The sequence below is a fragment of the Girardinichthys multiradiatus genome, chromosome 23 (assembly GCF_021462225.1).
Source record: "Girardinichthys multiradiatus isolate DD_20200921_A chromosome 23, DD_fGirMul_XY1, whole genome shotgun sequence".
NCBI lineage: Eukaryota > Metazoa > Chordata > Actinopteri > Cyprinodontiformes > Goodeidae > Girardinichthys > Girardinichthys multiradiatus.
In genome coordinates this window covers 39,156,298-39,183,093 of record NC_061815.1, presented here as the reverse complement: position 1 = coordinate 39,183,093, position 26,796 = coordinate 39,156,298, and the positions used below count along the sequence as shown (strand labels likewise).

Sequence of the window (26,796 nt, the reverse complement as noted above, 5' to 3'; positions counted from 1 at the left end):
ACTAATAAACCACTCTTCCTTTCATTTTAATCCACCTCTCTCTTTATTTGTTTATTTGTCCACTGACAGTTTGACTATGAACAGTCTGCTCCTTCCTACCTTAAAACATATCATAAATGATCAAAATTTGAATTAAAACTCGGCTGAAAAAGTATTTACACTCCTTGAACTCATCACATTTTGTCAAGTTACAGCTTCAGTGTATTTTATTGGGATTTTAAAAAGACAGAATAACATTGTAGTGTGTGATTGTAAAGCAGAACAAAAAGGATACATAGATTTAAAATGTGTCACTCTTTTATCTGATAAGTGTGGTGTGCCTTTATATTCAGCCCTCTTGGCAGTCTTTTGGGGTGTGTCTCTACCATCTAGAGACTGATGTTTTCTCTACAAAATAACCCAAGCCCCATTAAAATTAGATGAAGCGCATCTGTGAACATCAGTTTTTGACTATTGTCCCAAATTCTTGATTGGATTTAGGTCTGGACATTGACAAGGCCATTTTAAACCCAAAAATAAGCTTTGTACTTAACACTTATTGTAACTGGCTGTATGTTTAGGGTTGTTGTCCTGCTGGAAGGTAACCCTTCCAGCATCAAGCAGGTTTTCTGTATTACCCTGTAAGGAGATCACTCATCTTCCCATCAACAGTGACCAGCTTCTCTGCTGAAGAAAAGCACCTTAACAACATGATGCTACCACCTACATGTCTCAAGGTAGGCATGGTGTTTTCAGCATGATGGACTTTGTTAGTTTTACCACCACACACACAGTGTTTTGCAGATAAACCATAAGCCAGTTTTCCTCTCATCTATGCACCTGCTTCCACATGTTTGTTGTGTCCCCTACATGGTTTGTGGCTGAATGCAAACAACCCTTTTTTTGGCTTTGTTTTAACAATCGCTTTCTTCTTGCCACTCTTCTATAAAGGCAGATTTGTGAAGCATGCAACTGTTGACAGATACCCCCACCTGAGCTGGGGATCTCTCCTTTCAGGGCCTGTCAGTGAACTACCATGTTTTGGCTGGTTTGTCTTGGTCCATTTTCAACTTTCTCCTTGATCTGTCTGTTGTGTTTCTTGGTCGTTGTGATGCTGTTTGTTGTCTAATGTTCTCTAACATTTTTCTGATGCCTACACAGAACAGCAGGATTTATACTGAGATTAAATCACAGACAGGTGAACTCTGTTTACTGATATGGTGACCTCTAAAGGGAGCTGGTTAGATTGGATTTTATTTAGAGGTATCAAAGGAAAGGGGACTAAATCTAAATACATGCCACACTAAAATTATAGGAAAACATGTCTTGTTTTGTCTTTCTACTTCACAATTATGCACTAGATTGTGTTAGTCTATCACATAAAATGGCAATAAAATACATTTAAGGTCCTGGCACCAAATACAGCAATGAAAGATTTGTAGCATTCCTTGAATTGTTACATAATGTGAACATGCTATCTTCCCATCAAACGTTTATTCACACACTAGTCTTCAACAACTTATTGGTGTCATGTTTTCCCATCTTTTACATTCAACCCTCAGCTGTGATTTTGTGTTTTTAATGAATATCCAAAAGTTCAATTGAAATTTATAGAGTTAAATAAAGTTATTCAGAAGGGTATAGATGGATGGAGAGGAAGGCTGTTTCATTTCTTGTCCAAACTTTATTTTCATTCTTTCAAAAAAAATAAAATGTCTATCTATCTATCTATCTATCTATCTATCTATCTATCTATCTATCTATCTATCTATCTATCTATCTATCTATCTATCTATCTATCTATCTATCTATCTATCTATCTATCTATCTATCTATCTATCTATCTATCTATCTATCTATCTATCTATCTATCTATCTATCTATCTATCTATCTATCTATCTATCTATCTATCTATCTATCTATCTATCTATCTATCTATCTATCTATCTATCTATCTATCTATCTATCTGTATATATATATATAGATATATAGATATATAGATATGTATATCTATATCTATAGACATATATAGTACATACAGTACTGTGCAAACGTTTTAGGCAGGTGTGAAAAAATGGAAGTGTTAATCATTTATTTTCATCAATCAACAAAATGCAGTGAATGAACAAAGGAGAAATCTAAATCAAATCAATATTTGGTGTGACCACCCTTTGCCTTCAAGACAGCACCAATTCTTCTAGGTACACTTACAGTTTTTGAAGGAACTCGGCTGGTAGGTTGTTCCAAACATCTTGGAGAAATAACCACAGATCTTCTGTGGATGTAGGCTTTCTCACATCCTTCTGTCTCTTCATGTAATCCCAGACATACTCGATGGTGTTGAGATCAGGGCTCTGTTGGGGCCAGACCATCACTTCCAGTAAGTCTTGTTCTTCATTACGGTGAAGATAGTTCTTAATGACTTTCGCTGTATGTTTTGGGTTCGCTCACTTGGCATTTTGTAAATTGATAAAAATAAACATTCATCATTCATATTTCTGAAAGCATTCTTTGTTTACAGCATTTTTTCACACCTACCAGAACTTTTGCACAGAACTGTATATACACATATATTTATATAAACAAATATTTATCCAGATATACATAAAACCTCATTTGCGCAAGGCTATTTTTTGAAATATATCCAAAACATATTCTAGCACCTTCAACCAGCCTTCGGCTCTGTTGATAAGAGAGACACAAGTAAAATATGGGAAATCTAAAAGTTATTTTCATCACGCAAGAGTGAGATTAAGGAAAATGGCATTTTAAGCTCTGTCAAACCAAAATTATAAGTCAGAACACCAATTCCTTCCCCATAACAGCAATCGTCTTCAATATGATTTCAACAACATTAGAAACTGATTAAAAACATTTGTTTCTATGACTACACCAGCCCAAATGAAGACACAAAGCTCCAGGGAAAATGGTGTTGAAACCAGCAAAAATAAAATTTAGTACCAAAAGAAAGGCTCTCAAATAAGGCAAATAAAGCAAAAAAGTATTTCTACTATACAACTGTTGATTTGCTGGAATTATTTAGAGGCCATTGATAATAATATTTTTCTGCCAGAAAACCTAAAAATCATTTAGGTACAAAGCATAAATAAATCACAGCTGGCCTTTTAGGTGTTTTTCAACGTGAATGAGTAATTGTAACTCACTTTTCTGACACAAAAAGAACCTTTTGAGTCAAACCTGGTAATAAAGTCCCATACATAACATAGCACCGGTAAGTAAACAGTTTTAAAGTCTGTCACAGGCTATGGCTGTAAACAGAGAGCAGATGTTTTTTTCTGGAGAAAAAAATAAATGTTTAACTAGAATGTGTCAAATTGATGTATGGATGCTTTGTATTGTATGTTTATCAAATAATAAGAACCCATGACTCAAGGGAAAGAATGACCCAAAGCTGAGGGATGAGGGCACAGCCCCATTTTATCCCCCATCTAGGATGGATAGCTCAAGCAGGGAGTTAACAGCCAGACCAGCAAAGGGATGTTATGAGAATTCTGTTTCAGGCCAGAGAATTCATTATTTTATATCATTTTTAGGTTGTTTGGTTGTGATTTACAGATTCACGAATGTCATGTCAAACATATCGATGTGGGGAAACAGACCAATGTCACACCAGCGGCACACTATGCTAATTTGGCATTTTTAGCTGATAGCTACAAGTAGCACAATCATTACATTTAGTCCATCATTTGTTTATTTGACACTTCTCATAGATGGTCGTTTGACCCGATGACTGACATCCATCAAGCTCACCTATGCTGCACTATACCATTTTAAAATGCCATGAAGGAAGTTTAATCTGATGCGAAATGTAAATCTGTGAATCTGTGTTTGATTAATCTGTGGCTTTCCTCAAGGACCCGGATGTGTGACAAAAAAAACAACAGATTTTTGAAAATGAAATTGAATTATAGAACTGAAATTGAAAGAAGTCAAACTGAATGTTTAATACTAAGTACATCTTAAAAGCAAATTAATTCAGTTTCAAACCATTAAATTTAGTTTCAGTTTAGTTAAGTACATTTTTAGACAAATGCTGCATGGTGATGCAGTTGGTAGCACTGTTGCCTTGCAGCAAGAAGGTCCGGGGTTCGATTACTGGCCGGGGGTCTTTCTGCATGGAGTTTGCATGTTCTCCCCGTGCATGCGTGGGTTCTCACTGGGTACTCCAGTTTCCTCCCACAGTCCAACGATATGCCTGTTAGGTTAATTGGTCACTCTAAGTTGCCCTTAGGTGTATGAATGTGTGCTTGGTTGTTTGTGTGTTGCCCTGCGATGGACTGGCGACTTGTCCAGGGTGTACCAGCTCCCCCGCAACCCACTATGGAATAAGCGGTAGAAAATGACTGACTGACTGACTGACATTTTTAGACAAATGCATTTAATGTCTGAGCAATTCAAATTAAGTTTCTGATTGCACAAGTTTCTGCCCACAGCTTTTTTTCCAAACAGTCATCACTTCAAGCATTTGCTGACTTTTTAGGAATTGTGCATAAACTAATTTAAGACTATATCAGCTTGAGTGATCTGAAGGATTAATGTTCTCAGAATAATGTTCTGTGAGCTACGCCGTTGAAAAGCAAGCTTACTAACCTCCATCACCTTGAATCCACTTTTAGACATCAATATACATCTTTTCCTTTCACCTTTCAGCCACATTTTTGCAGTGTTTTAATGGAAGACCATGTCATCTTTCCTGTCTATTCCACAAAACCTTGTCTGAGGGATTTTTTTATTGTGTAAAAACAAGTATGGGCAGAAAGCTTCTAAAATGTTCTATATCCCTGAATCTTCTGAGCCTTCAATGATTATCTTTCAGTTCATAAGTGAAGGCTACTCCTTTCAAATAATGTTGTTGGACTGATTAATGAAGCTTTAAGAACTTTATTCTTTAAAACACCCAGCGCTAACGATTCACATGGAGCAGGCACAGTTTAGATGATGCTACATGGAGTCAAACAAGTCAATAGGCTTAGAAAATAACCTCTAATAAAACCTGCAAAGATTCTTTCTGAGCCCTCAGGCCTCTCTGTGTGTGTGTGGGAGACAGTATGTTATTACATGCTTCACTGCCTCTTTTACATAAAAGCTGCACACACGAGTCAGTCCAAAAGTAACAAACAAACATGAACAACATCTTCCAAAAACAGGGAATCCAGAATCTGAACCCTCTGTTCTGCTCATCCCAGAACAAACGAAACTAAATAGTTACCCAGCGGTGAAGACGTGATTGACGTGGCTGCAGGATCGGAGCCTCTCTGGAAACAAGCCAAGCCGTTCGTGGCTTCCCTGTGATGTTGGAGGGGGAGAAGGGCGCGGGGCGGCCTGGACGTGAAGCCCCAACAGCTGCAGTCTCCTCACGAAAGGGAACGGAGGGAGGAGAACCTGGAACACAGAGAACAGGGTCAGAGTCTCATCCCTGGTGGACAGAAGGAGATTTGATAGCAGAAGCAGATCATTTAACAGCTGTCATTGGAGTTCTGTCTATTTCAGTTGCTGGGCTGAATGCCAAAATCTTAGCTGCTCCTCAGTCCCAGACACACAGCAGAAACAGCAGGGGGGTTAAAATTCAGTGACACCAAGCATAGAGCTAAAGTTTCCTCCAACCTTTAAGCGAGACAGACAGAACAGGGTGCTGAGGCTGTAACTCAGCTTTGTAACCCCGGCTCGGTTGTTGGGCTGTTTATTATCAGCAGACAGCTCAGGCGGGTCTGGAATATAGGACTGCTTAGATATCGGGTGCCGGCCAATGAGAAGAAAAAGGCAGGGGGACGATGTAAGAGGAATGCCAATGAGCATCCCCCGTCTCCACCCTGAGAATTAATTTTCCACTCTGGCAAAACACAGTCCTGCAAAGCAACTCTATCGGGTTCGGTGGAAACCCTAACAATAACTAGAGTACTTCCTCAAGCCTCAGTAAAACTGCAATAATCGGATCTGACATGACCAAGAACAGCAGGTATGTGCAAAACAATCTGACATGGATCCTTAAAACGTTATTGAAATGCAATACTGTCCAAACGTTTCATAACCACTTCTAAAGCCTTTGTACTTTGCTTTCATGGAGCAAGAATTTCCTGTTAATTTTTAAAGCTTTTTATGGTCAGAAGTTCTTAAGGCTTTTTGAAGACCATTCAAAGTTCTTCTTTGGTGTTTAGTTGCTTTTTCAACTCACTTCTTCTGTGAAAGCCATGTCTTAGAAGACAAAAATACAGCAGAACCTGAAAGATGCATCATCCTTCGGTTTTACAGTTGGGAAAAAATCAGGACAGCCTACGACACATTGTGTTTTTCCTAAATATTTGGACCTATATGTATGTTTTATATGCACCCTCAATTTCAACAATAATGAGAAATAAAAAGAAGAAATGGGCTTTTCTGCAAAAGAGCAAGAGAAAAAACATAGGCGTATCACCTATGAACATCATTACTCAGCAATTTGAAGGAGGTTGCCCTGTTCATATCTCAGGCATATTGACTGGTGTGCACCTGACTGTTGATGAGAAAGTGAACATCGCAGTAAGATTGAGAGAACTGTCTGAGGTCTTTAGAAAAAAGATTGTAGCAGCTTAAGATTCAGGAAAAGGATTTAAAGATGTCTCAAGAGAATTTGAAATCAACCATCTGGAAAATAGTCTATAAGTGGAGGACAAATAAAAACAACTGGCAACATGCCCAGGCCTGGCCATTCAACCAAGTTTACTATCAAAACAGACCACAAGATGCCAAAAGAAGCCTCCAAAAACTCTATAATGTCACCACAGGATCTAAAGCAGGCACTTGCTAATGTTGTGATGATAATGATGTGAAAGTGCATGTTTTTACAATAAGAGGAAGCCTTTGCTCTCTAACAAAATCATCAAGGTCAAACTAAATTTTGCCAGAGAAAATGCGTACAAACAATATGACTTCTGGAAGTGTCATGGTTTGTGAATGCTTAGCTGTAACAGGATCTGGCCAGCTGACCATCAACTAAATCTACCATGAATTAAAGCATGTATCAGAAGTTGCTTGAGGAAAATGTAAGACCATTCATAAAACAAAAAAGACACTGTTCCCTTCACAACCCTACATAAAATGCATTTCTCAAAGCCCCAAAAAAAGCGTCAAGAGGAAAAACGCTTGAAGATACAATTTAAAATCGGTCCTTTGATAAGTTATTCGTTATGTGCAGGGACAACGTTTTATCTCTGTTGTTTAAGAGATTTTCTATGCGTTAATGATTTATAGGTTATAGTTAAGTGGCCTGTCAAACTAAAAACATTCCAGGAAATAAATGGTAAATGGTCTGAATTTATAAAGTATTTGTTCTGGTCATACTGACCACTCAAAGCACTTTACTACAGAGCCACATTCACCCCTACTGCACTCATTCATACATAAATACACAGATCAGTAGGCAACTTGGGGCTAAGTGCCTTGACCAGGAGTACATCAACACATGACAGGAGAAAGCTGGAATCAAACCTACAAACTTCCAGTTGCAAGAAAACTGCCCAAACAGAGCCACAGACCCACCAACCAAAACTGAAAAGGCAAACAGAAGACATGCAACAAACTCATTTCAATTCAGTTTTATTTATATATGTAGCGCCAATTCACAACACATGTTGTCTCAAGGCACTTAACAAACAGTCAGGTACATACATTCCAATTAGTCCTAACCATTGAACAGTGCAGTCGGAGTTAGTTATTTATTGAAATTGGATAAAACATTTTTTTGTCTAAGGAAACCCAGCAGATTCCATCCAGTCAGTGACTTGCAACATTCACTCCTCCCGGATGAGCATGTAGAGACAGTGGACAGTCACTGGCGTTGACTTTGCAGCAATCCCTCATACTGAGCATGCATGTAGCGACAGTGGAGAGGAAAAACTCCCTTTTAACAGGAAGAAACCTCCAGCAGAACCAGGCTCAGTGTGAGCGGCCATCTGCCACGACTGACTGGGGGTTTGAGAGAACAGAGCAGAGACAAAGATAACAAAGAAGCACTGAACCAGTACTTTCTATGGGAAGGAGAAGTAAATGTTAATGGATGTAGCTCCTTTAGTCGTTTCACCTAGAAAGAAAGAACAGATAAACTCTGAGCCAGTTTTCAAGGTTAGAGTCTGAAAGAGAGCACATAGAGTTAGTCACAGTAGAAGCTCAGTCAATCGCCATGTCTAGGAGAGATAAAGGGATAAAGGGTTAAACACTAAAAGACAGGGCCATGTGGATCATCGGTAGAGGGTGAGCATTTGTTGCCAGCAAAAGCTTGGACGATGCCCCTCTCCAGAAAGGTGTCACAGGTAGACACAGAGTCAGGCCAGGTGTAGCTTCTAGGAAGAGAAAAGAGAGAGAACATAAAGTTAAAAGCTGAAATAACAGCAAATAATGCAAAATTGGAGAGTAGTGTGAGAATGTAGCGAAGAGGGTGAAAGTGGTCATTATGTCCTCCAACAGCCTAAGCCTATAGCAGCATAACTACAGAGATAGTTTCAATTCAGATTGTTTAGTTAAACGGCGCTTATTTACAACAATGTCGTCACAAGGCACCCCACAAAGGGTCCCTCTGATGGTCATTGTTATACTAAAAACCACAAGGATTGGGATACCTCTCTCTGTCAGACTGATTATAACCATTGGAAAAGAGAAGGGGTCATACAGGTAGCACAAATGGAGGGTGTGTTTGCACCTCAACCATAACTGAGCCGGTTTAGGCTAAACCTGACTCCCACTTACTCTGTCCAACAGGGAGGGAGGAAGGCTCCCTCCCTGATAACCTAAGCCACTGTAACTATAAGAAAAGGAAAGTTTTAAGCCTAGCCTTAAAAGTAGACAGGGTGTCTGCCTCAAGGACCAAAACTGGGAGCTGGTTCCACAGGAGAGGAGCCTGATAACTAAAGGATCTGCCTCCCATTCTACTTCTAGAGACTCTAGGAACCACCAGTAAACCTGCAGTCTGAGAACGAAGTGCTCTGTTAGGAACATATGGAACCATCAGATCTCTGATGTATGATGGAGCTAGATCATTAAGGGCTTTATATGTGAGGAGGATCATTTTAAATTCTATTCTGAATTTAACAGGGAGCCAATGAAGGGAACCTAAAATAGGAGAAATATGATCTCTCTTTTTAATTTTCATCAGAACTCTTGCTGCAGCATTTTGAATAAGCTGAAGGCTTTTAACTGCATTTTGTGAACATCCTGATAGTAAAGAATTACAATAGTCCAGCCTTGAAGTAACAAATGCATGGACTAGTTTTTCAGCGTCGCTCCTGGATAGAATATTTCTAATTTTGGCAATGTTCCAGAGATGTTTAATATGGGATTTAAATGACATCTCCTTGTCAAAAGTAACACCAAAGTTTTTTACTTTATTACCGGAGGTCAATTTAATGCCATCCAGGTTAAGTGATTGACTAAGCAGTTTCTTTTTTAAAGACTCCGGTCCAAAGACGACAACTTCTGCCTTGTCTGAATTTAGAAGCAGAAAATTTAAAGTCATCCAAGTTTTTATATCTTCAAGACATGCTTGTAGTCTATGTAACTCGTTGGGCTCATCAGGATTTATGGATAAGTAAAGCTGAGTATAATCAGCGTAACAGTGAAAATTTATTCTATGCTGCCTGATAATTCTACGTATTGGAAGCATATAAATAGTAAGGAGAATTGGCCCAAGTACTGAACCCCACGGTACTCCACAATTAACCCTGGAGTTTAAAGATGATTTATCATTCACATGAACAAACTGGAATCTGTAAGACAAATAAGATTTAAACCAGCCTAGTGCTGTTCCCCTGATCCCTACAGAATATTCCAGCCTTTCTAAGAGAATATTTTATGATCGATTGTATCAAATGCAACACTGAGATCTAACAGAACCAGGACAGACACAAGTCCATTATCTTAGGCCATAAGAATATCATTAGTGACTTTCAGCAGAGCTGTTTCAGTGCTATGATGAGCTCTGAAGCCTGACTGAAACTCTTCAAACAGGTCATTGCTGTGTAAATGCTCACACATTTGATTTGCAACTATTTTCTCAAGAATTTTAGATAAGAATGGACGATTGGATATAGGTCTGTAATTTTTCAAGTCATCTCGATCAAGCGAAGGTTTCTTAAGTAAAGGTTTAATTACAGCTAACTTAAAAGCCTGTGGTACATATCCATTTACTAAGGATAGATTAATCATATCTAAAATGGGGCTGGTAATCAGCAGGAACACTTCCTTAACTAATTTGTTTGGGATTGGGTCTAACATACAAGTTGAAGGTTTAGATGAACCTAATATTTCTGATAACTCAGGAAGCTCCACAGGATCAAAACAGTCCAAACACAAATCAGGTTCTACAGTTACTTCTAATGTTGTCTCACTTGCTGAGGATGAAGTAATCATCTACGGGAGTATGTCAAAGATTTTATTTTTAATAGAAGAATCCCATGAAGTCATAACTGCTGAGAGCTAAGGGAATGGATGGCTCAACAGAGCTATGACTGTGTAAGTTTAGCAACTGTACTAAAGAGAAACCTAGGATTATTCTTGTTCTCTCCTATTAATGATGAGAAATAAGCTGTTCTAGCTTGGTGAAGTATCTTTTTATACAACAGTAAGCTATTTTTCCAGTTTAAGTAGGAATCCTCTAGGTGTGTAGAGTGCCATTTTTTCTCCAATTTTCTAACATTGTGCTTTAAAGTACACAGATCTAAATTAAACCAAGGAGCTAGCCTCCTATGAATGATTACCTACTTTTTCAATGGGGCTGCATTGTCTAATGCATCACGCAATGATGAAGAAACACAATGAACAAGAGAATCAATTTGTGAAGGGGCAGAAACAGAATTGTTGCCCTCCACTGTACTTTTCAGTGATAATGAGGAAATTAAAACGTCGCCTGGGCTGGGAGTCAAATCCACAATGGGGTGCGTCAAGGACTAAAGCCTCTGAATATGGGTCGTGTAGTTTACCTCTGCGCCACTCCCGCACTTGCCTTCAAAAGGTTTAAAGAAAAGTCCATCTACTTCAATAAAAGCAGATGAAGGATGTCCCAAAGGCTCTGGAAAATTACTTTATGTGAGAAAGTTTGTCAACAAACAGGTTGCCAGAAAGGATTTCAAATAAATCTAGACTCCAGAGGTTAGAAGGAAAAGAAAACACAGGCCAAAACTAAAATAAAAGTTTAATGTCAGGCTACAAGTAAGATACCAACAGAGGAATGAGGAGAACTGTTTCCAAGTAAAGAATGCGGTTTATAATTTACATTATAGCTTTTTATATGAGAAAATAGGACATTCCTTTGACTTATTGTTTTCCTGCCTGTCAGACCTCTGTGGTATTGACTGAATCACTGTTCCCATTATGTGTTTTTATAGAAAAGACATGTTTTTTTTATATTTGTGAGGCTGACGGAATATTTCACTAATTCATCATATTTAATATGCTAAACGTTTTTTTCTGCTGTATCCCGGGAGAGTGTCAGAATGAAAGCTGAATGAAACTAACTGCCTTTACATCACCAGCAACTGCAGGAAGAATGAGAGACAGCTCTCATTTTCAGATCCGACAGCGAAAATCCGGCACAGCAGCTATTTCAGGCTCTCCCTCCCAATTAATTACATCTGGTGGCTCACAACAAATAATGAAATGTAATAATGTAGAGGATATGAACATGTTTAAATGTTTGTTAAAGATATTTATTGATTTAAAGCAAGACTGACCAGAGGGAGAAACAGCAAGGAGTAAGAGAAGTGGAGAGAGGAAACAAAACGTTAAATATCATAAAACAAATGCTTAAATTGAATTCTAGAATTGTGCCGCTCAAGGTGGCAGCAGGTTGGAGTAGCTCTGTTACTTTTGATTCTGATTTATTCTTTTTTGGGAACTATTCCTCTTGGTGAATACAACTGATTTTTCTTTTGGATGATTGTCCTCTCCGGTGTCAAATGCTGTGCAGCTTGGAGGATTGTTCCTAATGCTTTCTATTTTTGGACATTTGTTATGATGCATTGCTATGGCAACGGGGTTGTTTCTTACAACCGGGAGCAGCTGAATAATATCTCAAAAGCTCAAATAATACTTCAACTACAACAACAAATCCCAGATGAGTTGAAAAGGAGACGCCGTGGATGCAGAGCAGGAGCTAAGAAAAAAGAGAGAAGGAGGAAGTTCAAACCATCTCTTCCGTCGATTATGATGGGCAATGTGAGATCGTTGGGAAACAAGTTGGATGAACTCCAAGCCCTACAAAGGACCCAGCCAGAGTACTGGGCATGCAGTATTATGTGTTTTACTGAGACATGGCTGCAGGATCATATCCCCGACTCCAGCGTTTCTCTGTCAGGCTTTTTTACCATACGAGCAGACAGAGATTTAAAGAGGAGCGGCAAATGTAAAGGAGGTGGACTGGCAGTACTTGTGAACAACAGATGGTGTAATCCGGGACATGTAACTGTGAAGTGTCATCTCTGCAGTCCAGATATTGAACTGTTGGCAGTAAGTTTTCGTCCATATTATTTACCCAGAGAGTTCACCAGTGTTATTTTGGCAACAGTTTACATTCCACCTTCCGCTGTTGCCGACACTGCATGTGATGCCATCAGCTCAGTTGTTGCTAAGCTACAGACACAAAACCCCAATGCTTTTGTGGCAATTTCTGGTGATTTTAACCATGCTTCACTCTCTGCTACACTTCCAACGTTTCAACAGTTTGTCAGCTGCTCTACCAGAGAAACCAAAACATTGGATTTGTTTTATGCAAATGTCAAGGACTCATACATCTCTACAGCAAGACCTCCTCTATCAGATCACAATCTTGTTTTTCTCTGCTCGAAATATAAGCCCCTTGTTCAGAGGCAACCTGTAATAAAGAGGACTGTGAGAAAATGGTCACGGGAAGCTGAAGAAGCTCTGCAAGGTTGCTTTGAGGCTACAGACTGGGACGCACTGTGCCAGCCACATGGAGAGGACATCAATGCCATGACTGAGTGTGTAACCGACTATAAAAACTTCTGTGTGGATAACATCATCCCCACCAGAACCGTGAGATGCTTCCCCAATAACAAACCTTGGATCACCAGTGACCTGAAGGACCTGCTAAACAAGAAAAAAAGAGCCTTCAGAGAGGGAGACAGATAATTATTGAGGAGTTTACAGAAGCAACTTAAAGTCAAGATAAGAGACAGCAAGGAGGTGTACAAGAAGAAGCTGGAGAGCAAGCTCCAGCAAAACAATATCAGAGATGTGTGGACAGGGATGAAGAAGATCACGGGCTTCAGGCAGAGGGATGATCAGACCGATGAAGGTCTGGACAGAGCCAATGAACTGAACACATTCTTCAATAGGTTCGGTTCAGAAACAAGCTTCGCATCCTCCTCTCCTGCTCACAGCCAAACAGACATTCCACCCTCCTTTGACCCACAGCTATCCAGTAACACCTCAATTTATTTTATCTTCCACCTCAGCCCTAGACCCTTCTGCTTCTACATGTTTGCCTTCAACCATATCAGAAGATGCTGATGCTTCCTTTGCTTCCCCCTTCCACCTGTGTGTCTCAAGAAGTCAAGTGAAGATGCAACTGGAGAGACTGAATCGGAATAAGGCTGCAGGTCCAGATCATGTCAGCCCTAGAGTCCTGAAGGGCTGTGCAGAGCAGCTCTGTGGGATTCTCTTTAGTGGCACCTCTTCAACCTTAGCCTGGCCCAGAAGAAGGTTCCGGTGTTGTGGAAGATCTCCTGTCTTGTTCCGGTACCAAAGAAAACTCACTCATCAGTCCTCAGTGACTATAGACCTGTTGCCCTGACATCTCATCATGAAAGTCCTAGAGAGACTCCTGTTGGCCCACCTGAGTAAGCAAACAGTAAACCACCAGGACCCCTTTCAGTTTGCTTATCGCTGTGGAGTTGGAGTTGAAGATGCCATCATACACCTGCTTCAACAAACCCACTGTCATCTGGACAAAGTCAGTAGCACTGTGAGGATCATGTTCTTTGATTTCTCCAGTGCATTTAATACAATCCAACCTGATTTGCTTTGTCAGAAACTCCAGAAGACTCAGGTGGAGGCCTCAACAATCTACTGGATCAAAGACTACCTGGCAAACAGACCACAGTTTGTGAGACTGAAGGGTTATGAGTCTAACCAGGTAGTCAGCAGCACAGGAGCACCACAGGGAACTGTACTCTCACCATTCTTTTTCACTCTGTACACCTCAGACTTCCAGTACAAGACAGACTCCTGTCATCTGCAGAAATACTCGGATGATTCTGCAGTCGTGTGGTGGATCAGAGATGGACAAGAAGCTGAGTACAGGAAGGTGGTGGACCGCTTTGTGGCATGGTGTGGAAACAATCATCTCATCTTGAACGTGACTAAAACAAAGGAGATGATTGTAGATTTTAAGAGAAACAGGAATAAGTCAATGTTGGATGGGTGCAAAAACTTGTTATCACTCATGTAAAAACTTTGTGTTGCAAGGCACCTGCACTATGCCTTCCTCCCTGTGTGTGTGAGATCATTGTTATCTCTGTGTGAACCAGCCTCCTTTCTGTCTCACACACACACACCCTGTCTGAACTGTCTGTTGAACTGTGCATATAAATAAAGAGATAGGGTGTCAAAAACTTTGTAGTTTCACTGCAAAATGGGCTACCCTTGCTGCAAGTAACTCTGACTGTATCGTTCTTACCTCTGAGTTGACTAAATAATACCTAACATTTATTGGTCCTTCGTAGCCGGATTAATTCAATAACCTTATTTCTCTTTGCTTTAACAGTGACTCTGGGATCCGTGGGGGAAGCCTGACGTCGAGTGAAGCACCGCTGCACAGCCTCCTTTAGCCGGAGTGGCTGAAAGTCCCGGTGTGTGTGAATTCACACCTGGCCAGTGGGTTATTGCCTTCCTCGGCGCGGGGTGACTCTCACAGGGTCCAGAGAGTCACCAAGAAGTCAACTCCGAGGTGAGACAGTTTTAAAATACAGTTCATAGGAAAAGTACTTAACAGTCGTTGGTAGTGCGTCGCCGGTAAGGACGCTGCATTCGGATGGTTTTATTCCACCGTGAAAGGAATAGTGACAAATTTGGTACAATCCCGCCATGAAGGGGATTAAAGAAAACGACTGAGGATTATTCCCCTGCGAGGGAATAGAGTAAGCGCTATATAAATAAAAGAAGAAAAGTACTTAAAAGTCGTTGGTAGTGCGTCGCCGGTAAGGACGCTGCATTGGTATGGTTTTATTCCACCGTGAAAGGAATAGTGACAAATTAAGGTAGGGCCCCGCCAAGAAGGGGGCCAAATAAAACGACTAAGGATTATTCCCCTGCGAGGGAATAGAATAAGCGCTATAAAAGTAAAAAGAACGGAGTAAATTGAGCTCATAAAATAACACCAAGTTAACTTAGAAAAATTACAAGGTACCTGAAATTAACTGTGTGACTGTGTTGTGTGTGTATGGAGGACTAAGCATTTTAATAGAATCAGCAGGATTCTGCTAGTCCTGTGTTTTCTTTTGCCCAGATTAAAACTACGTACTGGTGACTTTGGAGATTCAGGTCGGATTTCATTCCAGAAAATTAACACCGCTGCGAATTAGTCGCAGTAGAAGGCCGTGTTAATGTCCTCTCCATAAGTCTCATGCCAGTGACCTTTTATCTGGGACATTTATACTATAATTAAACTAACATAAAACATAATGGAGAAGAAACAAAGTAAACTAATTGACTTAGAAGGGGAGGTAAAGTTTATGGAGAACTATGTAAAAGGAGCAGGTATGATCTGTCATAGTTGGAATAAAAAATAAAAAAACATGGGTTTTTGGGCAAATTAGATACAAAGGATGTCTTAAAATTACAAGGGGATCTAAAATTAGAAATAATGAAAACTAAAAAGAGAAAAATAACAAAGAACAATGGGGAAAGAACAGAGAAAAATCTCTGATTTAACAGAAATATGTACACGATGGCATAAAAATACGGATTTTCAGGTAACTTAATTATCACTGAAATCCTAAAACTACACGGGGATCTTAAACTGGAGATTATGCATTCAAAAGATTCAAGAGACAATAAAAAACCTTGCCAGATTATAATTTCAAAGGGGACTTTTCAGTCCCTGAGTGCTCACAGTTGATAAACAGATTAAAACAAAAAGTTTAATTAAAAAAACAACAATAAGAGCAGCTTTTAACTGACATAGCCATAATACTGAGGCCTTAAGAAAAGCACAAGAAAAAACTTTCAGCTTAACTGAAAACAAATAAAGGGGGCGGACTGCCACCCATCCCAGGTTAGAATACCAAGGTAGCCCCAAATTATAAAGACTAAGAGGTGGTTTTAGAGGACGTGGTAAAAGAAGTTAAAAGAGGAGGTGACAATGTGGACAACATGGAAACTGTCCAACTGGACAACCCAGTGAACAATGACTAGAGAAGGGAGAACAGAATTGTTAAAGAAGTAATCTGAGAGTAAAAGATTTTGTAGGCAAGCATTAGTGAGAAACAGGTGCTTTAAAAATCATTCTATGGTGTTATACTACCAACAATATCATGATAAAATGCAAAAGATTCATTTTACAGGGAAATAATTCCATATTTGGCTCAGATTGTTTGCATTCTTGATTTTTCCTCTTTGAGAGAAGTTAAATTTCAGCTCTGTGAAATGACCTTGACAAAGAGATGCAGCTGCCTGAAAACAAAGATAAAACTTTTGCAAACAGCAGAAGCCTGTCTCTGCTGCAAGGTCTGAAAAAAAAAAAAAATTGTAACTCTACCCTGCATGTGTCAAACTCAAGGTCCGCGGGCCAAAACCGGACCTCAGAAGTTTAGTGATTCTCTAGAAGTAGAGCCTTTTAATATGGTGATTGTGTGCTTGAATGTTATTTTGTCAATCAATAAGCAGTTTTGTCTACATTCTGCCACAATCTGCCTTTTGAAAATGTTTTGAATCTTGCTCTTTATGTATAAAAAAAAAAAAGAAAAAAAGAAAAGAAAAATTGGCTAAAGTCTGCAGACACAAAATGAACCTGGATTGAAGCTCTAACTATGTTTATTTAATCTGAGATCCTCTCCAAATGCAACAGTATATGTCAGTCTACATGAGATACTAACAACTTCACCTACTGGTATAATATAAAGATCTGATTGAATATGTGAAACAAACAATGATGAAAGTTTTTCAACAGGTGATGCTCATCCAGGAGGAAGACAGTGTTCCTAGGAAATGCAGCTCATTCATTAACAATCAGTTTTTCTCCTATAGGTGGAAGTTTTGCTGACTAATCATAGGCTGGATCTATAAAACATTATGTGCACAGACCAAATGACCAAGGTTCTGACTGACTTATGAACCTCACTGACCTGACAATGATAACATGACACCCAACAGATAACACCTTTAAGGTGGACCCACTAAGACCACCTTATTGATTCTTGGTGAATAAAAAAAAAAGAATTGAAGCGTTCAAAACAGACCTTGTGGAAACAAAAGGGGTTATGAGGAAACAATGTGCATTTTAAGAATAATAGAAGTCAAATTATGTTCAAATTTTTGCAAATAAAAATTACTCTGACAGAGAAATAAGTAAGTAGTGTGTGAATGTGTGTGAATGGGAATGACTGATTTAATTGTAATGCATCTTTGAGGGACCTTAAAAGCGCTAATAAAGGTCTGATGTTCTGATGATCTTTGCCAAATTTATATCTTAATAAGGTTTCCAGAATCTTTTTCGAAAAATCATATAAAGATGGCAAAGGTTCTACCTGTATTGAAAATACTGATAACCATAGGAAAGTTCATAGATCTGTCTTCAATTTTTCACAATTCTTGTACAAACAGGTTATTTAAACTTTCATGTGGCCAAATGTCTGTGTTTGACTTTCTGTTTTTGTGAAATAAATGTCTTTCATGTTATGTAAAAATTAGAGTCCTCAACATTACCATAATAATATTAGCTCAGTTCTCTATGGTAAAACAAAAAGATTTTAACAGATGTTTAGACTTTTTCCAGTCAGGTTCAAAATGATTGAATTAGACTCAAACTTAACATAAGATGAAATGAACCTTAACAGAATTACTGGACTGGACTGAAATAGAGAAAACTTGAGTTAATTGAAACAAACTTTAGTTACTTGAATTAAATACAAAGCTGACTGAAACTGTATGTTGTATCTATAAAACTGGGTAAGATAAACTAAGATTATAAGATATAATATGCCCTTCATTTTTTGTGTTCATCAGTGAGTGAGTTTTTATTTTTTATTTTTAATAAGAACTAAACCAAGCATTATTTATAATAATAGCAACTACCAAAAATATTGATCTCATTTTTAAATGTAATAAGGACTTACTTTATAAAATATGATAAAAAAGAATAATAAGAATTTAGAAAAACAGAAGCTTTAAACCTCTGCAGGAACAGCACTGACACTGTCGACAATAGATCCTAATACAGGAATCTGGAAGCTCATTCTGGCGTGGACAGTCAAAGTCCATCCAAGGACACATTTAGATGAGGCAGAGGGACAAATACAGGGCTTAGCTGAGAGCAAAGAGAGCAACATGCATCCTGCCCTAGCTGCTGTCCCACCTGAACTGTGGTCCCAATCATCAACTGATGTAGGGCTTACAAGGTTAAAACTAATATCTGAAAAAGGCCATTAGTCCGTCAATACCCCTTAAAGCCAGAAGCTGAAGAAGGTACTAAGCCAGTAATACAAGATATGTTGAAGTCAGGAATATTAAGAGAAGCACCTGACGCTACATGCAAGGCATATCACACTGACATCGCTATTATTATCACAGCCAAACATAACTCTAAAAAGATGTGCCCTTTAAATCCAAGTACTCTAATACCTACTGCAGAAGATGGAAAACCACATTCTTATAAAGCAAAAGTTGAAGAAGACACCAAACCCAGACAAGACATTTCTCAAACCCTTATACCAGATTCATGTGTTGTGTTTGTAGATGGCTCAGCATCTAAAGATGAATATGGAAAGAATAGAGTTGGTTATGCAATAACAACCATCGATAGGATAATAGAAGCTAAATCTCTACCCAATACATGCTCAGCCCAAACAGCAGAATTATATGCTGTAGTAAGAGCATGTGAATTACATGAGGGACAAATACTTACTATATACACAGACAGCCAATACGTTTTCGGATCAGTACATCACCATGCTAAGATTTGGCAAAATAGAGGTTTTAAAACATCATCAGGGACAGAACTAACTCATTTCAACCTATTAAAGAGAAAATGTCAGATCTGCTATTTATAGACACAGATGTGCTGAAAGACGCCCAACAGTCAGCAACCAAGACAGAAATAAAGGCCTGGCTAAAGAGAGGAGCACAGAGAAAAGATGACATCTATCAGATAGAAGATAAACCAATCCTCCCAAAACATTTATACAACACAGCGGCTACAGTGACACATTGGGAAGACCCACGTGTCAAGGGGGGAATATGTCACATCTGGTAAAGCATTAATGCTACACTATAAATTTTTCTGACTATGCAAAGAATTTTTGCAGATCATGCATAATTTGTTGCAAACACGGGGGAAGAAATATTGCCTAGTTGTAATAGATGAACCTAGTGACACATTTCTTCCCCACATATGGTATCCCACAGATTATAAGGTCAGATAATGGAACTCATTTTGTAAATAAATTAATAGATCTAAGTTCTAATGCATTAGGGTTTCAGTTAAAGATTAAGGAAAACAATGGAAGAAACAGGGAGGCCATGACCCGAATGCCTATCCCTGGTTAATTATGGATGAGAATAACTCCAAATCAAACTGGTCTTACTCCATTTGCCACCTACTGTACATCATTGTATAACTCCACCCACTATATTCTGAGCCTGAGATCACGTGGCACCAAGTTGCTGATATAAATTTGTATTCTCAAAGAAATAGTACATGGCAGACCGTTTTCTCTGCCCTCTGACATGAATGAAATAGAGAAAGCACAACAGGAAACTTCATTAGCTGAGTGGATGAATAAAATGTTGCAGACAAAAGAAAAACAAATGTCCAGTGGTCTGCCGATAATCTCTGCTCCTATCCCACAGAATTACCTGAGGCCTGGAGACCTGGTCCTGATTAAGACACTCCACCGGAAGGATTGGAGCACTCCTCGGTGGAAAGGGCCGTTTCAAGTACTCCTGACAACGCCCACAGCTCTGAAAATAGCAGAGAGGCCTTCCTGTATCCATAAAAGCCACTGTAAGCCAGTTTTGCCGTTACAGGAGCCAAACCAACCGACGGGGTAAGCAGAAGGAAGTCCGGATTCAAAGGAGTTGGAGGACCCCTATGGCCCAGCGTCTCAAACCGGTGAAGAAAACAGCTGATCTGCGCCCAATTATAAAATGGCTCTCTGTAACATGTGGACAGGACTGATAAGCCTGAGCTTAATTCTGGTAGCAGGACTCTTTCTCTATCTAAAGCAGGATCCACAGGAGGTGATACCGAACCAGAAGAGATGGACATCAGACGGGACCCATCTCAGACCACTGACGGAAGAACATGACGCACATCCATTCCTACAGAATTTCTGGTATTGTTCATGGTGGCATATGCAACACTGAACTAGGTAGAAATGCACGAAAATGAAGGGGACGATTATGATGACATGTTGTAAATAAATCACATCAAAAGCCTGAGTGTACTCATACATTGTATTTCATAAAATGACCTTACAGCAGAAAATCGGAAGAAGTTGTTGCTTAAGTGAAATGAGAAAAAGTACAATGATGACATAAACAGGGCAGATTTTTTAATTCTTTTATTTTTATGATTTCAAGTATTATTCTTTTATTTTTATGATTTCATTAAGTATTATTCTTTTATTTTTATGATTTCAAGTATTATTCTTTTATTTTTATGATTTCAAGTATTATTCTTTTATTTTTATGATTTCAAGTATTATTCTTTTATTTTTATGATTTCAAGTATTATTCTTTTATTTTTATGATTTCAAGTATCATTCTTTTATTTTTATGATTTCAAGTATTAATCAACATTTAACTTTTAATGGTCGCCGAGGGCGGCGGGGCCGTATGAGTATTTCCCACAAAATATAATCTGTTTACCGTCCGTGGGTTTTCGCTCATACAAAGTATTTTTCTTACTCGTTTTTATATTAAATGTTTTTACTTGTGATAAAAGGAGGGACTGTTGGATGGGTGCAAAAACTTGTTATCACTCATGTAAAAACTTTGTGTTGCAAGGCACCTGCACTATGCCTTCCTCCCTGTGTGTGTGAGATCATTGTTATCTCTGTGTGAACCAGCCTCCTTTCTGTCTCACACACACACACCCTGTCTGAACTGTCTGTTGAACTGTGCATATAAATAAAGAGATAGGGTGTCAAAAACTTTGTAGTTTCACTGCAAAGTGGGCTACCCTTGCTGCAAGTAACTCTGACTGTATCGTTCTTACCTCTGAGTTGACTAAATAATACCTAACAGTCAAAAACTATTTCTATCATGGGAGAAGAAGTGGAGGTGGTGGAGGAATATAAATACTTCAGTGTTCACCTGGACAACAGACTAGAGTGGAGATGCAACTGTGAAGCCATCTACAAGAAGGGACAGAGCAGACTGAACTTCTTGAGGAAGCTTAGGTCCTTTGGTGTTTGCAGCAAGATGCTGCATATCTTCTATAAGTCTGTTGTGGAGAGTGTGATCTCTTCTGCCATCATCTGCTGGGAAAGCAGCATCAGAGCCAGGGACTTAAAAAAGCTCAATAAGCTGATAATGAAGGCTGGCTCTGTTCTGTGGACTCCTTTAGAACCTCTGGAGATCATTGTGTAAAGAAGGATTCTTCGTTAAATGAATAACATTGTGGAGAACCCTGCGCATCCTCTTCATCACTGTCCTACAACAACAGAGTGTCTTCAGTCAGAGGCTTCTTCAGATGTGCTGTAAGACGGACCTCTACAGGAGATCCTTCCTGCCCACAGCCATCAACATCTACAACGACTCTTTGAGGAAACCTTCATAATATGAGCTATAACAACATTTAATTTCCCTTTGGGATTAATAAAGTATTTTTGAATTTGAATTGAATTGAATTAAATAGGGCCAAACAAGGTGAAAAACAGAAATCAGCACCGAGCTGCAACAAATACCACCTCATATAGAAACTGCTAAATGTTAATGACATCTAGAGAGCAAAATGGCGAAAGACATGGCAATCAAATCTGAAAATGTCAATAGCAAAGTTGCATTGCTCTACTTAGCTTGAACCACAGTGTCTCCACATAGAGAGACATCTGAATGCAGTAAACAAAATTATGAAATAAAAAAACCAAAAGCATTTCAAATCAGGTAATTAAAAACGACAGATAAACCTTAAACTTAACGAATGCTGGGTGAAAGCAAGGTCAGGGAAGGTTTTAATCCTTCCGTGTGATTTTGCCACTTGCACAGAAACACGAGTGAATGTGAAACGCACAAATAAAAACCAAGAACTGTAGGTAGAACATGGAGGAATAAATTTCAAGGATATTGTCAGTAACTGAAAGCGGCAAACAACATAGACAAATAAGACTTTTTAGATTAAATACAGTCAAACAAAAGCTGCTTTACAAACGACATTAGTATATAGATAGATATAGATATAGATATTAGCCCCTGGTGTCCTCTTGAACGTTATAAATAAACCAGCAACAGCCAGAGTTTACACATGAAGAAAGTTTTACTGGTATGATTTTTTATTTATAATGCTAAAGAATTCAGTCATCCTTTATTTTTGTATGGAAACAAAGTAAAGTAATTAAAAAGTGAGTCATATTTCATACATTTGCCCCAATGGTTAAAGAAAAATGCTGCATCTGCTATTATTTCCAGAACAAAACCCCACAAACATTTCTGAGCTTTACTTCCTGCACTGGCTCCCTTTTAGACTTGGTATTGATTTTATAATCCTACTGCTCGACTGTAGAGCCTTAAATGGCCTTACCGCTAAATACATCTCAGTCTTATTGCCCTGGTTTTCCCTTTCCCAGCCATACCAACAGCCCTGCTTATTTCTTTCTAGGTTACAGTTTGTGACAGAGAGAGATTGAGCATTTTTTCCATTAAACCCTGCATTGGAAAGGAATATTTTCTCTGCACTTTGAGTACATTTGTTTTTCCACTCCCTGCAAATATTTCCTTAGAACTGCTCTGTTTCTGAAAGAAATTAGCAATGTTTAAATAACTTATATGTTTCATTGTATTTATCAAACATGAAGTCCACTTCCCTATTAATCCACACTATAATTCTATATATCACACTGAAATGTGGTTAAACTGCAGCAAAGTTGAATGATGTCCTTCAGTCTTGATATGTGCCCAAAAGGTTTTTTTTCTTATATAATGTGTTCCTGAAATGGTCACCTGTGCTCTTATTAGGCTGTATACATCAGCCAAGGGGTATCAGGGTAGTCCTTTTTCAGATCAAGTCAAGACTACATTGATACCCATAAAAAATCAAAAACAACCAACCGTATTAAGAAATCACTTTAATTAGTAAGCCGAGGGTAACTCTGCATGAGCTGCAGAGATCCACAGCTCAGGGTAGGAGAATCTGTTGGGAGGAAAATGATTAGTCATGCACTCCACAAATCTGCCTTTCATAGAAAGAGTGGCAAGAAGAAAGTCATTGCTGAAAGAAAGCCAGAAGATGTCCTGTTCACAGTTTGCCACAAACCATGTTTCCGTTACTGTTTTTTCCGTACTGGTACCTACTTTTTTGCTCCGTGCTCCTGAGCAGGTATGACCGGGGCGGAGTAGGGACTACATAATGTGAACAGTCTGCTGTTGACTTATTGGCCATGGAACCAGCAGAAATGAGAAGGCTTTCACTGAGGTACTGCAGGGAAAAGTTAATAAAACTCAACAGCGACTACAGTGACATTCAGGACCACTATGGCTGGAGCCAAATTGCTCAAATCGAAATATAATTTTATTATTTACAAATCATAAACCATGCCCGAAGGCTGAAAGAAAAAGGACACCAGGTCAACTTTCTGAATTACACGCAGGCGGGGAGCTGTATTTAATAACATCCTAAATCAGCTGATCACACATAAAATCAGCTGTTCAGACGCACAAACACACAAAACAATACCACCATGAAAAAGCGTGTTTGGTTTCGGAAATTTATTGACGGTCCTTAAGTGAACTACCGTCTGCAGGAGGAGGGAGCAGGCAGAGAGAAGTTGCCCATAATCAGACTGCCTGCATCAAGTCAAGCAGGAGGTGGACCCTGATAAATCCATGGAGCACGAATATCCAACCTAAAACTAACTAAATAGCAGTCAAAAGTCCATGGTTTTGCACTTGAAAGTCCTTGTCCTCATTATTTCCAATTAGTGAGAAAAAGACTTATTTTATAAGTTCTGGCTGGGCTGTGGTCCAGATAATTATCCCAGTGTATCATTTTATACATGAAAAACATATTAGACATACAGGTCCTTCTCAAAATATTAGCATATTGTGATAAAGTTCATTATTTTCCATAATGTCCTGATGAAAATTTAACATTCATATATTTTAGATTCATTGCACACTAACTGAAATATTTCAGGTCTTTTATTGTCTTAATACGGATGATTTTGGCATATAGCTCATGAAAACCCAAAATTCCTATCTCACAAAATTAGCATATCATTAAAAGGGTCTCTAAACGAGCTATGAACCTAATCATCTGAATCAACGAGTTAACTCTAAACACCTGCAAAAGATTCCTGAGGCCTTTAAAACTCCCAGCCTGGTTCATCACTCAAAACCCCAATCATGGGTAAGACTGCCGACCTGACTGCTGTCCAGAAGGCCACTATTGACACCCTCAAGCAAGAGGGTAAGACACAGAAAGAAATTTCTGAACGAATAGGCTGTTCCCAGAGCGCTGTATCAAGGCACCTCAGTGGGAAGTCTGTGGGAAGGAAAAAGTGTGGCAGAAAACGCTGCACAACGAGAAGAGGTGACCGGACCCTGAGGAAGATTGTGGAGAAGGGCCGATTCCAGACCTTGGGGGACCTGCGGAAGCAGTGGACTGAGTTTGGAGTAGAAACATCCAGAGCCACCGTGCACAGGCTTGTGCAGGAAATGGGCTACAGGTGCCGCATTCCCCAGGTCAAGCCACTTTTGAATCAGAAACAGCAGCAGGAGCGCCTGACCTGGGCTACAGAGAAGCAGCACTGGACTGTTGCTGAGTGGTCCAAAGTACTTTTTTCGGATGAAAGCAAATTCTGCATGTCATTCGGAAATCAAGGTGCCAGAGTCTGGAGGAAGACTGGGGAGAAGGAAATGCCAAAATGCCAGAAGCCCAGTGTCAAGTACCCACAGTCAGTGATGGTCTGGGGTGCCGTGTCAGCTGCTGGTGTTGGTCCACTGTGTTTTATCAAGAGCAGGGTCAATGCAGCTAGCTATCAGGAGATTTTGGAGCACTTCATGCTTCCATCTGCTGAAAAGCTTTATGGAGATGAAGATTTCATTTTTCAGCACGAACTGGCACCTGCTCACAGTGCCAAAACCACTGGTAAATGGTTTACTGACCATGGTATCACTGTGCTCAATTGGCCTGCCAACTCTCCTGACCTGAACCCCATAGAGAATCTGTGGGATATTGTGAAGAGAACGTTGAGAGACTCAAGACCCAACACTCTGGATGAGCTAAAGGCCGCTATCGAAGCATCTTGGGCCTCCATAAGACCTCAGCAGTGCCACAGGCTGATTGCCTTTGTGCCACGCCGCATTGAAGCAGTCATTTCTGCAAAAGGATTCCCGACCAAGTATTGAGTGCATAACTGTACATGATTATTTGAAGGTTGACGTTTTTTGTATTAAAAACACTTTTCTTTTATTGGTCGGATGAAATATGCTAATTTTGTGAGATAGGAATTTTGGGTTTTCATGAGCTGTATGCCACAATCATCCGTATTAAGACAATAAAAGACCTGAAATATTTCAGTTAGTGTGCAATGAATCTAAAATATATGAATGTTAAATTTTCATCATGACATTATGGAAAATAATGAACTTTATCACAATATGCTAATATTTTGAGAAGGACCTGTATTAGACAACAACCCCAAATATACAGCAGATTCACACTGGAATGGTTTATATAAAAGCATATTTAAGTGTTAAAATGGTCTAGTCAAAGTCCAGAGCTATATTTACCTGGGAATCTGTGGTAAGAATTGTTCGCCATACAATCTGACTGAGTCAGTTAGTTTACAAAGAATGACCAAAAGTTTCAATCTTTACCTGTGCAAAGAGGATAGAAAATCAATACAAATCCATGATAAGGAACATTAGATATTGGCAAACTGGTCATCCTGTTAAAGTAAAAATAAATATGAACTGTCTGTCTTCTCTGTGAGGATTCAGTGGCAGGTCTAACTAGAAGCAATTAAAAATCCAAAATGTCTGTGTGTTTGTGCACCCATCACTGTGAGGCAATCACCAAATTCTGAAGCCTCCCTCTTGCCTGCTTCTGCATCTGCTTTTGTCTGTTTTTCTCAGAGCCTCACTTTACATATCTTCCAAACTTGCAAATTATGGATTTGGTCAGCTGGTCTCTCAATGCAATTGATCACAAGACAGGGTAAAGGAGAACCCTCTTGCCCAGCCGGTACATTCTTCTCTGGATTTACAATGGATTCCTGGCAACAGTGGAAGATTGTGTGCTTGACTACAATGTCGGTTGAGGACGCAGAAGACGTTTATATATTTGGATTTTTGATAACAGGATTTCTGCTGTTTGTAGCCGGCGCTTACCTGACTTGTCAAATGAGTAGCTGTTCAAAGCATCCCAAAGCTG

General features: G+C 39.2%; 1 protein-coding gene across 1 annotated transcript in view; it reads right to left on the bottom strand.

Annotated features, from left to right (window-relative positions):
- The window catches only part of drp2 (dystrophin related protein 2), a 387,952-nt gene that overhangs the window by 243,353 nt on the left and 117,803 nt on the right, over nt 1-26,796 (bottom strand). Inside the window, exon 2 of the mRNA XM_047353123.1 lies at nt 5,212-5,384. The gene's annotated coding sequence lies outside the window, so the exon portion shown is untranslated. The remainder of the gene's footprint in view (nt 1-5,211; nt 5,385-26,796) is intronic.